Consider the following 15217-nt stretch of genomic DNA (forward strand, 5'->3'; position numbering starts at 1 on the left):
TTGACATTAACACCCGAGACCCTTTCTCAGGCTATCCTGATTGCATCCATTACTCCCAGGCCTGGCACCCACTTACCAGTGGTATTTATTTCCTCCACGAGGTCTGCTCTGACCTTCAGAATGCAGAGGAAACTCTCTTCCAAATTCTCTACCCTGCCACCTGCATGGACCATCGCCTGCTTTGCCAAGCGAGCTTTCTGTTTCTTTGTCTGCAGTTTGCGTCTTCATTTGACTGTAACCTCTTTCAGAGCAGAGACTTCCATCATTTTTAGCACATTCCACTTTGGGGTTTTAGTGCAGTACCTTTTTGTACCTGGCACTTGCTCAAAAAATAGAGATCAATTGATATTTCACCTACATTTGCCTCCTAAAAATTGCTCCAGAGTCACGAGCTGAACTCAGCCCACATAAGGTCATTACTACAAAGAAAGATGTTTATTCATTTATCTGTTTATCCAGCTGCCTACATTGACACACATCCAAATGAGGACAGTACCTCATAAGGGGGCTCTCTGAAGGATTCCCAGGAGCCTGTCACCTCTCAAAACATGTGTGGAATTCCTGCTTTGAGTTGGGAGGAGTTATTTTTGGAAACAGTAAAAAGTCATCTGGGCCAAATTTGGTAGGTGTGGTCATTCAGGGGGTGAGTGAGTGGGTTTGGAGAAGGCGTCATGATAATCAGTGCATATTTAATTGGGCATTTCCAGTATGCCAGGCACTTCACATTCACTGTTTTATTTTAATCTTAATATCATCCCTATGAGGCAGGTGCTATTATTATCCCTATTTTACAGACAAGGAACCTGAGGCACGAAGAGTGCAGAACACACTCTCTGAAAGGGGCTCCATTGCTTTTTTTTTTCTTTCCTAAGCAAGCGTTAGGGCGCCAGGAAGTGGGCAGGGCAGACAAACCTTAGTGACCCTTCTGCACCCCAGGAGAGATGAGGGGTGTAGGCACCTTATCTAAAGACATCAAAGCCAGGAACTGTGATATTTGAACTGATGGGGGCAGGGAGAGCATGAGGAATGCAGGAGTTGAGAACACTGGTCCTTTCCTGCAGTGTAGGAATTGCAGGCACAGGGCTCCTCTGAGAGAGCGTGGAGAAGGGAAGGGACAGGCCCATGGCCGGGGGACCCGCAAGCAGGGTAAAGATTCCCAACTGAAGGATTTCCTTTTGAGCTTTTTTACTTTCTTAATGTTGTGTTCATGTTTACCAACTGTCAAAGGAGTTCACGTTCACTGTAGAACGCTTGGAAAATAAAAGTATAAAAAAATGAAAATTATCTATAAGTGACCCTCCTCCCAAGATCTCAGGCTTTGCTCAGACGAGGCTGCTGAGCAGATCAGTGCACAGGGGGGTTATTTATAAGCTCCCTCCTTCCCACTCGCCCACTCCCTTTTCTGCCTGGGCTAGAAAAGGGCCTTCAGCCAGGACATTCCCTTGCAGCCTACTCAGGCTGCTATATAAAGCCCTGCCCTTCTAGGGGCTGGACGGGGATGTTCCTTATCTCTTTGCAACAGGGTTTTGATAATCTGCCCAGTTGGCAGGCGCTCGGAGATGTGCCAGTGGGCTCTGGCTGTTGCTACCAGGGCCTCCAGCTTTGTGGGGTCGTCTTTTCTGGTTCCCACTGAGACTTGGCCAAGGACATTAACTGAAACCTTCCACCATAGGAGGCTGTTGGCTCATTTCATTAGAGGGCAGTTGCCAGACAGCAGAGGTGAACCTGATGGGCCTGGCACGGGTGCTGGGTGTGCCTGGTGTGTGCAGGCTCCGTGTCCCCTCCTGAAGCAGCCTTGTCTGCCCCCTACTCTTTCAGCCCCCACCCCAACTTCCCTACCCTTTCTCTTCCTTCATGCTTGGCTCAGAGTCTTCATCCATATGGCTTCTGTGGGCAAAGGCCTTCCCTGGCTGGTGGCCTGCTGCATCTCAGTTCCAAAATTCTGGGCTGGACTCCTCCCTAATCAACAGTGGACTCTGCCTAGAAAATAAGTTTTGCCAAGGAAGGAAGAACCACTTCGTTGCTGCAAGTTGTGGCAGAGGAGAGACAAGAGAGGCATCCTGAAAACATGCAGAGACTTAAATCAGACAGAGCCAGTGTGAAATTCTAGCGCCACCACTTAAATAGAGGTATGATCTTAGCAACTTATGTAACCCTTATGAGGCTTAGTTTTCTCACCTTTGAGATGTAGAGAATGACATCTCTATCTTAGAACTCATGCAAAAACTGTAAAAGATAACATGTAAAGTGCTGGAAACATTATGGTCACTATTTTAATTTTTTTTTAATATCGTTTATGATCATTTGGATGGGAAAGAGGTAGTAGCTTCTTTTTTCCCTCTTAGATTTGAGGTTTCACAGGGGAACTCTTGATTTGGTTGTTAAGAAATTCATCTAGGCAAGTGGGTGCATGTTCCATTGATATTTAAATGAGTTTTTCAGGTTCAGAGAGAATCCTTTCAAAGCAGCTTCTGGGCCCTGAATAGATCGTGGTTCACCTTTGTATTGGCCTCAAGAGAATCAGATCAATCTTATATGAAAAGGCAAGTCATTGCACATACTGCCCGGTCAAAATTTAGTAGCAAAACATCCCTACTGTAAGCCGCAAGGCACTTTCTAGATGGAATGGTTCTCTGTAAAATAATAGAACATTTCTTATCAGAATTTAGGAGGAACAATTAAAGCATTGCCCACAGAAGATAGCAGGTGAGATTTTATGTGTCAATTGGACTGGGCCACAGGGTGCCCAGATATTTGGTCAGATATAATTCAAGTGTGTCTGGGAAGGTGTTTCTGGATGGGATTAACATTTGAATTAGCAGACTGAGTAAAGCAGATTGCCCTCCCAGTGTGGGTGGGCCTCATCTCATCTGTTGAAGGTCTGAGTAGAATAAAAGGCTAAGAACAAAATCCACCCCCCTTTTTTTTGGTCTTTTTAGGGCCTCACCCATGGCACATGGAGGTTCCTAGGCTAGGGGTCGAATCGGAGCTGTAGCTGCTGGCCTATACCACAGCCACAGCAACTCAGGATCCAAGCCACATCTGCGACTTATACCATAGTTCATGGCAACGCCAGATGCTTAAACTGCTGAACATGGCCAGGGATTGAACCTGTGTCCTCATGGATGCTAGTCATGTTGGTTTCCCCTGAGCCATGATGGGAACTCCAAGAACAAATTCTTTCTTTCTGTCTTTGAGCTGGGACATTGATTCTGCCTTTGGATGTGGACTATAACTTAACACCATTGGCTCTCTCTGTGTCTCCAGTTGCCATCTGTAGATCTTGGGACTTCTTAGCCTCCATAATCACATGTGCCATTTCCTTGCAGTAAATTTCTTTTTATATCCTATTGATTCTCTTTCTCTGGAGAACCTTAATATATGTCTCTATATCTATATCTATACATATGTATGTAGTCTTATAATGAATTAATAAAAAATTAACCAGGAATGAAAAAGTCAACTAAGCATCCAGCTGAGGTAGTTAGAAAAAGGTAAACATAAGGAAAGCAGAAGGAAGGAACTAATCAATGTTAAAGCAGAAATGGATGAATTATAAGACAAAAAGTTTTATAGTTAAATTATAAGACACAAATAAATTCTAATCTAATTCTTTGGAAAAAACAGTAAGATTTATAAGTTGTTAACTAACTTTGTTAAAAGTAGGAAGAAGGCACAAATAAGAAATGCTAAGGGGAAAATAACCACAGATGGAATTAAAAGGATCCTTAGAGACAGTTGGCCAACTCCGTGCAAATAAATTTAAAATCTTACGTAGCAAAAAATTAATCTTACCCAGAAAGAGATCTGGCCTTGGTCTCTGGATCCTGGGAGGTAATCCCTACACCCTTAGATTGTCCTGACTGGTAAGAGTATCTTTGTTTAGCTGGGGCCTGGGGCACACTCGACAGTCTTAACAATATAGTTTATGATGGGAGGTTTGGGTCATCCAGCATTCGCTCTATCCCTGGAGCATCTGGAGACTAAAAGTCAGCCAGGTGGGCAGTCAGTACTGTCTGTGTGATTGAACCCCAATAGAAACCCCGGATATCAAGGCTCAGGTTGAGTTTTCCTGGTTGGCCGTGGGTACCGTTGCATGTTGTTGTGGGGAAACTTGGTTCACGGCTCCCCTGGGAGAGGACCAGTGCAGCTCCGTGCTTGGACGCTTCTTGAACTCTGTCCTCTGCGTCTGTTTCCTTGGCTGGTCTTAATCTACATCCTTTCAGTGTACTAAACTGTCACAGTGAGTACAGCAGCTTTCAGTGAGTTCTGACATTTTTGAACTTGAGGATGGTCTTGAGAGCCCTCCAATTTTGCAAAACATTATAGATTGGATCCTTTCCTGGGAAAGTATAATCCACCAAAAACTGACCCAATATCATAGTCAATGACATAGACAATGTCAGCTTGCCTTATTTAACCTATCAATTAAGAGAAATTCCAATAAAATGAATAGCTCATATAGAAAAATCTGAAAAATGAATGGGAAACTAGCCCTAAAAGATATAACATAATGCATATTATAAAACTTGAGTAATTAAAATAGTTTAGGACATCTTGTAGTTGAAACAAAGTAGCAAGTCCAGAAATAGACCAAAACTTATTGGGAATCTAGCTTATGATAATGGTGGCATTTTAAATCATTTGAAAAAAGATGAATTATTCAATAAATGGTGTTGAGACAACTGGGTAGCCATCTGGAAAAAAATTAAGTTGGATCCATACCTCATTTCTTATATCAGGATGCATACCAGGAGAAATCCATGATTTACACTTGTAAAAATGCTGGAAGAAACTATGGGACATTAAAAACTAATGACCGTTTTGTAAGGGGAGGAATTTCAAAGGTGATACAAAATGTAGAAACCATAAAAAAATGGTAACTTCTATTGCACTAAAGTTATGTGTGGTGGGAGTTCCTGTTGTGGTATAGTGGAAATTAATCCGACTAGGATCCATGGAGATGTGGGTTCGATCCCTGGCCTTGCTCAGTGGGTTCAGGATCCGGCTTTGCTCTGAGCTGTGGTGTAGGTTGCAGACGCAGCTCGGATCTGGCGTTGCTGTGGCTGTGGCGTAGGTTGGTAGCTACAGCTCCAATTCGACCCCTAGCTTGGGAACTTTGATATGTCATGGGTGCGGCTCTAAAAAAAAAAAAAAAAAATTGTGTGTGGAAAAACTAGCAAAAGCAAATTCTAGAGTACTGTCAAACCAGGAAAACCATAATATTCCTAACACAAAGAGACTTTTTATGAATCAGTGAGAAAATTGCCAAAAGATATAAACAGAGTTCACAGAACAGGAAACACAAAGGACTTATCAACCTGTGACGATGCTTCACATTACTCATAATAAGAGAAATTGTGAAATAAAACCACAGAGAGATAGCACTTACTATTTTTCAGTTGCCAAATTGACAAAAATAAAAATTTTATTTATAAACTCTTGGTAAAGGTATGGGAAACAGAAACTCTTACATGTTGCCAATGAAACGGTGACTCTGTACAACCTCTCTGGATGGCAAAAAATAACAAATGCACATACCTGTTAATGAGCTTTCTACTGCTAGGAATTTATCCTAATATTTTTAAGATAAAATATAGCATATCTCTTTGGGGGGGTGTTATTTGAGGGTAAAAACTTGCAGCCACTAGATACATAAGTCCTGGAGAGCTAATGCACAGCATAGCGATTATAGACAATGATATTCTAAACTTCAAAGGTGCTAAGAGATTAGATCTTAACCTCTCTTATTATAAAAAAGAAATGACAATTATGTGGTATGATAGAGGTATAAAACGTTATGTGGTGTATGTACAGTTATTCCATGAAGCCTTGATTATAAAAGAAACTACCAAAATGTCTACTTAAAACAAAGACTGGCTCAAATAAACTGTGGTGCATTGAGGCAATGGAAAACGATGCAGCTCTAAAGTAGACTGAGTGAGCTCCCAGATACACTTCAAAGTGAAAGAAATTAGATGTGTGTGTGAAACAGACACACTACGCTCATTTGAGTAAAACAGCAAAGAGGAGAACAGCCGTTATGGTGAGAGCTAATACGTGTAGTTTAACCTCGGCTTCATCCTGTGGAGTAGGTACTATGATCATACCATGTTCTGCAGATGGGGGGGCGGGGGACCAGGGCACAGAGAGATGCCCCACATCCCAGCTGGAAAGGGGCAGTGCTGGGTCTGGAGCTCAGACAGACTGGCTCAGAGTCTGTGCCCTTCCCACTGTGCCCTGTTCCTTTGTATGGAACACGTGCATATTTGCTTGTATATTCATGAGCTGTCTCTGGGCAGCTAAGGGAAAGGCCTGAGGGTGTATTCCACTGTATTCCCTTTACACTTGACTTTGGATCATGTGGTGTATCATATATTAATACATTTAAAACAAACATACATTTCTGATTGGGAGCAGGGTTCAGGAGAGGGGAGATAGGGCACAGGACCCAGGTTCCCTGAGGCAGATGGAAAATTCTCTCATGGGTACCAGGAACCTAGGGTCTCTGCCTACCGTGCTGGGCAAACTGTGGTCTCATCATGGACCCCCAAGATCCACTCTTGGGGTATTTGTAAGAGCTGGAGATGCCCAGGCTCTGTGCATTGCAGAGCTGACCCAGCCCACCTGGCCTCCTGCTAACTCTGGATCCAGGGTCAAGGAGGTGGGCATCAGGCCAAGGCCTCTGCTGTGATCTGTGTGTCTTCTCATCATGCCTCCCACTGCCCCCAGCCGGTTGGGCTTGCTTGGAACATCTCAGGGCAGTGGGCTGGGCAGGGTCTCTCTTGGACGATGCAGAGAATGATTTTCTGCACAGGAAAGTGTTTTTGCAAAGGGAGGTGGTGCTGCCCAGAGGAGAACCTTCCAGGTTTCAAGCACTTGGATGTGGCTCCAACTCTGGATGGGGGCTGGGGTTGGCACAGCTGTGCTCGGGAGTCTTCGACAGCCAGAGAGAGAGGGTGTGTGTCCTGGGAAGTTCATGCTCTATCATCTGCTCCCCAGAGAAGGTGTCCTCCCTCTGCCTGTGCCTTTGTCTCCTTGCCTGGTACTGCCTGAGATGAGATGGTGTCAGGAGGCCACCTCTCCCCAGCGGCTGGCCTGCTTCTCAGGCTGTAGTGCCGAAGGAGCCAGAATACCCGCAACAACCACAGACCCACAATGTCCATAAGTGCAGCAAGTGCAGCAACCTCACACCCATAACAACCACACAACCACAATGACCACAAACTCCAGGACCATTGCACATGCTGCAGCCACAGCCAGATGACCATATACCCATGCAACCACATAGCAGCAACAACCCCACACCCACAGTGACCTGCAGCAGCTACAGCATCAGCTGTCATTGATCAAATACGTGTTATGTTCTGACCCCCTGAAAAGGAGCTTTCCGAAGACTCCTGCCATGGATCAGTGGAGTAGCCTCTTCGGTCCTTGAGGTGGGAATTGTGGGCGGGCATTTGGATCAGGTGGGTGGGCTCAGAACATTGCTGCCTCCTCTGAGGGAAGCCTTCAGAATCAGCTGAAGGCTCAGCTGGGCTCTGAGCCCCAGGGTGGGGAGGGGGGCGTCTGTCTTGCTTCCCTTCTAGGGATGGCCCATGACGCTCAGTGTGGAGCTGTCATTCCAGGGGCACGTCCTGAAAAGGAGGCTCTTGCTGTCTGAAAACCACTTTCCTAGAGGGGGTGGGGGTAGCAGTTTGTTAAACAGAAAACCCGAAGCACTGCCAGCTCATTGCTGTAAAATAATAAGCCTTTGCTCTGTGCAGCCCAGCGCTGGTGCCCACAGCTCTGCCCAGCGGAAGGCCCGGTCCCAGCCTGTGAGGGGCTGACCATGTGCGAGGAGACACCTGTGCCCAGAGAGGTGGCTTAGACTCTCAATGCAGACGGTGCTCTGAGGGAAGGAGCGCCACCCATAGCCAGTGCCACAGGGGGTGTGGGGGTGGGATGGGCATGCTGATGCTTAGGGCTCTCAGGAAGGCTTCCTGGGGGAGGTGGGCTTGATCTAGCTATCCAAAGAAGGATCCCACTCCCCCAACAGAGGGAAAGAGGAGAAGGAAGGAGAAGAGTGTGAGCAAAAGCCCTGAGGCCAGCTGAGTCACTGGGTGGCGGGTATGTAGGGGTTGGGGTGTTGGGAGAGGTGGGGGCGGCTCCTGTGTGCACGAAGAAGGGTGTAGGATGGTTGGGGGCTCAGAGGCCAGAGAGGGAGCATCTGAAAGAACCCTGTGGGCAGTGGACGCTAGCGAGAGTTTTCTAGAGGGGTGGGCGGCGATGTTTGCAGCGCAGGGTCTCAGGATGATCTTCCTAGCAGCTCTACTTGGGGTTGAGTGATGGGACACTGAGGGTGTTGTGGGCTACACAGGTTAGGACAAGGGAGAGCCTGGGACTTAGGCTAAGTGTCCCCTGTGAGAGTGAGAAAGTTGGGAAGGACAGGGGAGCGGACAGGATCTGATGATGGCTTGGATTTGGGGAGGATGCGTCAGGAACGGCCGGTCTGAGCTGTGACGCAGGTTGCAGATGCGGCTTGGATCCCGTGTTGCTGAGGCTGTGGTGTAGGCCAGCAGCTGAAGCTCCAATTTGACCTCTAGTCTGGGAACTTCCATATGCTGTAGGTGTGGCCCTAAAAAGAAAAGAAGGAAAGAAAGAAAAAAAGAATGGTCCAAGGGGTGGCATTGGGCTTCTAGGTAGACACGTCTGGGGGGGGGTCCGTCCTTTATGGCGAGAGGAGGTGAGCTTGTGTAGCACGTGAGGTGGGGTTGTGACCATGGGGTGGGGAAGTCCAGAGGTTCTTAGCTAGAAGGCAAGAAGCCTTGGAGACTGACCGAGGTGGGGTGGCTGGGGTGGTGACAGCTGGAGGAGCAGAGGGGTCATGGCAAAAAAAAAAGTGCCTGAGAGAGAAAAGCAGAGGAGCTGTTAGAGGACCAGGACCCAGCTCTGGACCAGGAGGGAACGTGGGGGCGTGAGGTCAGGGAGAGGCGGGGGGCCTTGGGCAGGAGCCTCTGGCTGCAGAATGAGGACGTCTTCTGCCCCCAGAGGTCCCCTTTCTCTTCCTGACTTCAGGGCTTGCTGTGTGGTCATGTTGGTTACCTTTCCGTGCACCCCGCTTCCCTGTGAGCCCAAGAAGGCCTCCCCCCCACCCCGCTTTGTGCCTGTGCCCAATGCGGGGCCTGGCATTCAGCAGCTGCTACACAGTGAAGAAAGGAGCTTACCTGGCAGGTGAGCTGTGTGAAGTCCTAGTGGTGTTGGAGCAGCAGACTGTTGTCAGGAAGCTGGGCCCCTGGCCCACTAAGTGGGGAGGAGGTGGGTTTGGGTCAGAGTTTGTTGAAGATTGTGGTGCGAGGAGGGGAGGGCGAGCTTGAGTGGGGTGGGGAGTCCCAGGCCAGGAACCAGAGGTGATGGGGAGGGAAGGGGAGGGCAAAGCTGCAGGAGAGCTTGCAGTTCCCGAGGAGGAGGAGGAGGAAGCTTATGCAGTTGGCTCCCTGGAGTTGGAGCACAGGGAGATGCTCAGTCACTTTGTCCATGTGGCTTAGGCAGATGATTCCCCCTCCTGCGAGGAGGTCTGAGGTGGGGAGCCACCTGGGCAGGCGGTTCATGCAGAGCCTGCTGCAAACTCAGGCATTACTCATCCTGGGTAGTGGCCAAGGGGCGGAGTAACCAGGAGCCCGAGCTGGCAGGGGGCCACAGGGTGAGGCTGGTCAGAGGCCTGGGGTGCTGGGCTGGGGCTGTAGTGAAGAGGCAGGAGTTGGGAGGATGTGGGAGAGTGGAGCTGGATCAGGATGCAGAGATCATGGGGGGTGTGGTCTTGAGACAGAGAGGAGGGGGAGAAGTGCTGTCTAGATCCGAGGGGATAGGCTTTGTTTGGGTGTTGAAGTATAGTTGATTTACAGTGTTGTGTTAATTTCTATTATACAGCAAGGTGACTCAGTTACATACATACATATATATATATATATATATATATATATATATATATAATGTTCTTTTTCGTATTCTTTCCATTATGGTTTATCACAGGTAATAGAATATGGTTCCCTGTGCGGTAGAGTAGGACCTTGCTGTTTATCTGTCCTGAATGTAATAGTTTGCACCGGAGTTCCTGTTGTGGCTCAGTGGTTAATGAACCCAACTAGGATCCATGAGGATGAGGGTTCAATCTCTGGCCTTGCTCAGTGGGTTAAGGATCCAGCATTGCTGTGAGCTGTGGTGTAGGTCGCAGATGTGCCTCGGATCCCCCGTTGCTGTGGCTCTGGTGTAGGCCAGCGGCTACAGCTCCAATTAGACCCCTAGCCTGGGAACCTCCATATGCCGCAGGAGCGGCCCTAGAAAAGGCAAAGAAAAAAAAAATAGTTTGTACCTGCTAATCCTAAACTCCTAAGCCTTCCCTCTTCCACCCCCTTCTTCGGCAACCACAAGTCTGTTCTCTGTGAGTCTGTTTCTTTTTCGTATATAGGTTTATTTATGTCATATTTTAGATTCTCCATAGAAGTAATATGATATGATATTTGTCTTTCTCTTACTGACTTACTTTGTTTGATAATCTCTCAGTCCATCCATGTTGCTGCAAATAGCATTATTTCATTCTTTCTTACGGCTGGTAATAGTCCATTGAATATATGCACCACATCTTTTTCATCCATTCATCTGTTGATGGACCTTTAGGTTGTTTCCATGTCTTGGCTGTGGTAAGTAGTGCTGCTCTGAACACTGGGGTTTATGTATCTTTGTGACTTATAGTTTTGTCTGGGTATATGCCCAGAAATGGGATTGCTAGATCATATAGCAACTCTAGTTTTAGTTTTTTGTGTTTTTTTTTTTTTTTTTTGTCTTTTTACCTTTTCTAGGGCCGCTCCTGTGGCATATGGAGGTTCCCAGGCTAGGGGTCTAATTGGAGCTGTAGCTGCCAGCCTATTCCACAGCCACAGCAACTCGGGATCCGAGCTGTGTCTGCAACGCACACCACAGCTCACAGCAACACTGGATCCTTAACCCACTGAGCAAGGCCAGGGATCGAACCCACAACCTCATTGTTCCAAGTCGGATTTGTTAACCACCGAGCCATGATGGGAACTCCTAGTTTTAGTTTTTTGAGCAACCTCCACACTGTTTTCCCTGCTAGCCTCACCAGTTTACATTCCCACCGACAGTGTGGGAGGGTTCCCTTGTTTCCACACTCAAGGGGGTAGGTTTTAACAGAACTTATGTTGTCTGGGCCATTTCCATGTGAGGCTGTGCGTGTGAGGAACTGAACTGCCCCCTCACCCTGACCTTGATTCTAGGCTGCTGGCCTGTGATTTTGTCCACGTTAAGGGAAGAGAAATCTCCCCATCTCCCCTTGGGGAGAGTTGTTACTTTTGCTGACAAGCACACTATGCTTCCTCTTTTCTGATTTCAGAGAAGAGCTACACATTTCCTTCAGGGAAAGGGGAACCAGTTCCCAAAGCTGTCAAAACGGTGGCCTCTGAAAAAAAGAAACCAAAAAAACCCAAATCCAACCAAGAACCATGAGATTGTGGGTTCGATCCCTGGCCTTGCTCAGTGGGTTAAGGATCCAGCGTTTCCGTGAGCTGTGGTGTAGGTCACAGAGGCTTGGATCCGACGTTGCTGTGGCTCTGGCGTAGGCCGGCAGCTGTAGCTCTGATTAGCCTCCTTCCCTGGGAACCTCCATATACCACGGTGCGGCCCTAGAAAAGCAAAAACAAAACAAAACAAAAAAAGTGGCCTCTGAAATTTGGCCCCTGGGAGAAAAGTGGCCTCTGAAAAGTGGCCCCTGGGAGAGGGCCTCTCAGGCCCCTGTCCCCAGACTCAGCCCGTTGGGGCAGAAAGAGCGTTTTCCTTCATCTCAGGCCTGTTCTAGGCCAGTGATTCTCAGCTGTGATTGAACAACAGTATTTGCCCAGGAGCTTTAAAAAATCCTATTGCCTAGGTAGCTGTGGGATCAGCCAAATATGACTATGACTGGGAGTGGGCATTGTGTGCTGGAAAGCTCCCCCAGAGCTTCCTGGGTACAGCCAGGCTTGGGAACCTCAGACCACATGCTGTCCCGTAAATGCCTCTTTATTTACAGCTTGTAACCCGATCTGGCCAAGAGCTGGGCAGGTGTGCTGATAGTGTGGTGCTTCAAGGTTTAGGGGAAAGGTGAGTAGGGCAAAGGGTAACCACCAGCATGAAATGCTTCTGAGTTAGAGATTGTCATCTGTCTTCTCACTGTTGGACAGCTGCTTGTACCTGGCACAGGCCCCTGTCCTTGTTCTCAAGGGTTAGAAAACTCCACCTGCACCTCTCTCTTTGCTTCGCTGGCTCCCTGTCTATATGTAGATCAGACTATTATGCATGTGTCTTAGTTGGCTCGGGCTGCTAAGTCTGGGTGTATTAAACAACAAACTTCTCATGGGTCTGGAGGCTGGGAAGTCCTAGATTGGGGTGCCAGCACGGTGGGGTTCTGGTGAGAGCTTTGCAGATGCTCACCTTCTCCTGTATCCTCACGTGGCAGACAGAGGAAGCTCTGGCGTCTCTTTCTCTTCTTAGAAAGGCACTAACCCCATCATGGGGACCCCACCCTCATAACTTCATCAAAATCTAATTATCCCTTGAAGAGTCCATGTCTAATACCATCATATTGGGGATTAGCACTTTACCATGTGAACTGTGGGGGCACACAAGCCTTCAGTCCCTAGCAGCTTGATTATCTTATGCTACCAGAAAGTTTTCTCACCCTCACAGAGGAGTTAACAAGGTCTAGTTCATAACCTGACTTTGAGGGCCGGAAGAGGTACTACTTGGAAAATGCCTAACATAATTCCCAGCTCATTGCTGAAAACAACATATCAAAACCATTATTGACATTATTGTTCAGATATGTTGTGCTTTTGCTGTTTGGTTCTTAGGTTTTGTGATTTTCATTGTGATATCATTCTTTAGTAATTATTTTGCCTGGGCCCATGGGCTATAATTTCTTTGAAGCATTTGTGCTTGGAAATGTGTATCTATATCTATATCTGTCTTCTCTTGAATGAACAGTAGTTTAGCTGAGCAGAGTTCTGTGTTGATTAGTAATTTTCAGGACTTTGCCGGAAATTCTATCATGTCTTCTGGCATCTATTGCTGACAATGTTGCTAGCAGTTTTGTTTTTTTTTTTCTTTTTTTGTAGGTAGTAGTATTTTCTTGGTTATGATGTGTTTTCTTCATCCTTACATGTCCTTACATCACTGTGACATGTGGGCACCTCGACACATCATAGTGAAAATACAAGTTTCTGCATATCCATACTTAGAGTTCCTGGAGAATTCTAACTTTAATAGTGGAAAACTTCAGATGGTATCTCTTTGGGCATCATTTCTCTCTTATTCCTTTTTTCCTTTCTTCTGGAATCCCTGTTAGCTATATGTTGATGCCTGTTAGTCTACCTTCTGTGCCACTTACCTGCTCTTTCATATTTTAAAAAATACATTTTCCCTCTTTGTGCTGTTTCATGGGTGATTTTTTCAGTACTGCCTTCTAATTAATCTCTTCCACTATGACTTCATAGCATTTATCCCCTACGACTGAGTTTACATATTTCAATGCCTGTATTTTTTGCTTTATTGGTTCTTTTTCCTAAGTTGCTTTTTAAAATTTTGCCTGTTTGTTGTTTTAATAACTTAGGTTTTAAATATATGGTTTTGTATGTTTATATATAGGATCTTTGAGCATCTTAAACATTTCTTCATAGCACTTGTTACTGCTTGGCATATTGTACAATTTTGAAAAATTACCTGTCTCTTTCACTAGAATGTAAGTTCTATGCAGGTAGTCATTTTTTTTTGTTTATTATTATACCCTCAGTACCTAAAACAATATCTGAGAAATGTAAGCACTTAAGATATTTGCTGAATAAATGAGTTACTTATTTTAAAAGTCAGTGCCAGTTTGCCCTACCATTTCACTTCACTTGAATTGAATCCACTTTCTGCCACTTTTCCATTTTTACTTGCAATTTTAGACTGCTCTTCCTAGTCTTTCTCTTGGGGAAGTTTTTATTAGTCATTTTGATCTCTCTGGTGCCCACCCTCTCCCAACCTAGTGGTTTTGCTGTAGCTTCCTCTTGACGCCCACAGCCCCCAGTTCAGAACCAGGTTTTATATCGTCAGCTCAGGTAGCTATGCTGTCAAGATCTGGGGATATTGCTGATGCTGTGCCTGGAACAGGACCAGGTTCTTCCTCATGTAGGGATGAGAAGTTTTGTATAAGCCTCAGCCCTGGAAGCAGTTCATTGTGTGTTTTAAACCTCTGTATCTTGAGTGTGGGAGCCCCACACAGGAGAAAAGCTCTCCACCCCTCTGTGGGACTTCAAGGCCTCTCCAATGAGATAAACTCAAAGAACCTCTGGCTGAGATGAAAATTACCAGACCCTTAGTGTCCCTTCCATCCAGTTGCAATTGTTACAGGGTTCTCAAGCACCTCCTGAGCAACCTGGCCTACTCCTTCCTGCCCCCTGCTAGGAAAGGTATTTGGCCCACTCCTCACCCCACACCGTAGTATATGCCTCCAACCAACCAGTAAGTGTATTTTAAGTCTTTTCCCCTCTCCTTTGTCCCTGGGCTGTAAAAACAGACATGACCATGCGCTCAGGGTTGGCTCTCCCTGATTATCAGGAAGCCATCTGCCGCCTAGCAGCGTGTCTTATCTCAATAGACTCTTCTTTTTCTTCACCTCGCTGTAAGGCTGAAAATTGTTTTTCCAACCTGCACGCGGACCACAACACCCTCTGCCTGCTCCCCACCCTAGAGCTTCACAATCCCCACTCCAGCTCATAGCCTGGGTCTCTGCTGTAGTCCTTGGAGATGCTGATCTTTTTGAACAAGTCTTTGAGTTTTATTTATTTATTTATTTTGTATTTTATCTGTTATTGTTAAGTGTTTGGAGCAGAGCGGATCTTACTACTTTATTGGTTCCCCATTAAACCTATGATAACATGAGGCCCACAGCATTTACACTTGAAAGTATGGAGTGAATGCTGAAGTTGGAGATACCTTAATGTTCATCTCACTTCACCTCCTCATTTCACAGAGGAAGAAACTGAGGCCCAGTGACTTGCTTTGGGTGCCACATGTTAGTAGCAGAACCTGGAGGGTGAACCTGACTCTACAACCTGGGTCTTTGAACACCCACCCTTGAACATGATTTCTCATACAGAATGGCTTTCCCCCTTTGCTGCTGTGTCTGAACCTCACTCACAGTCTA

The 15217-nt window shown here is 46.4% G+C and overlaps 1 long non-coding RNA gene across 1 annotated transcript in view; it reads left to right on the forward strand.

Annotated features, from left to right (window-relative positions):
* The window catches only part of LOC102161394, a 39975-nt gene continuing 26482 nt past the window's right edge, over window positions 1725-15217 (forward strand). The window contains exon 1 of the long non-coding RNA XR_002335958.1: window positions 1725-2129. This is a non-coding gene — a long non-coding RNA (uncharacterized LOC102161394). The remainder of the gene's footprint in view (window positions 2130-15217) is intronic.

This window comes from Sus scrofa, chromosome 9, assembly GCF_000003025.6.
Source record: "Sus scrofa isolate TJ Tabasco breed Duroc chromosome 9, Sscrofa11.1, whole genome shotgun sequence".
Classification (NCBI taxonomy): Eukaryota; Metazoa; Chordata; class Mammalia; order Artiodactyla; family Suidae; genus Sus; species Sus scrofa.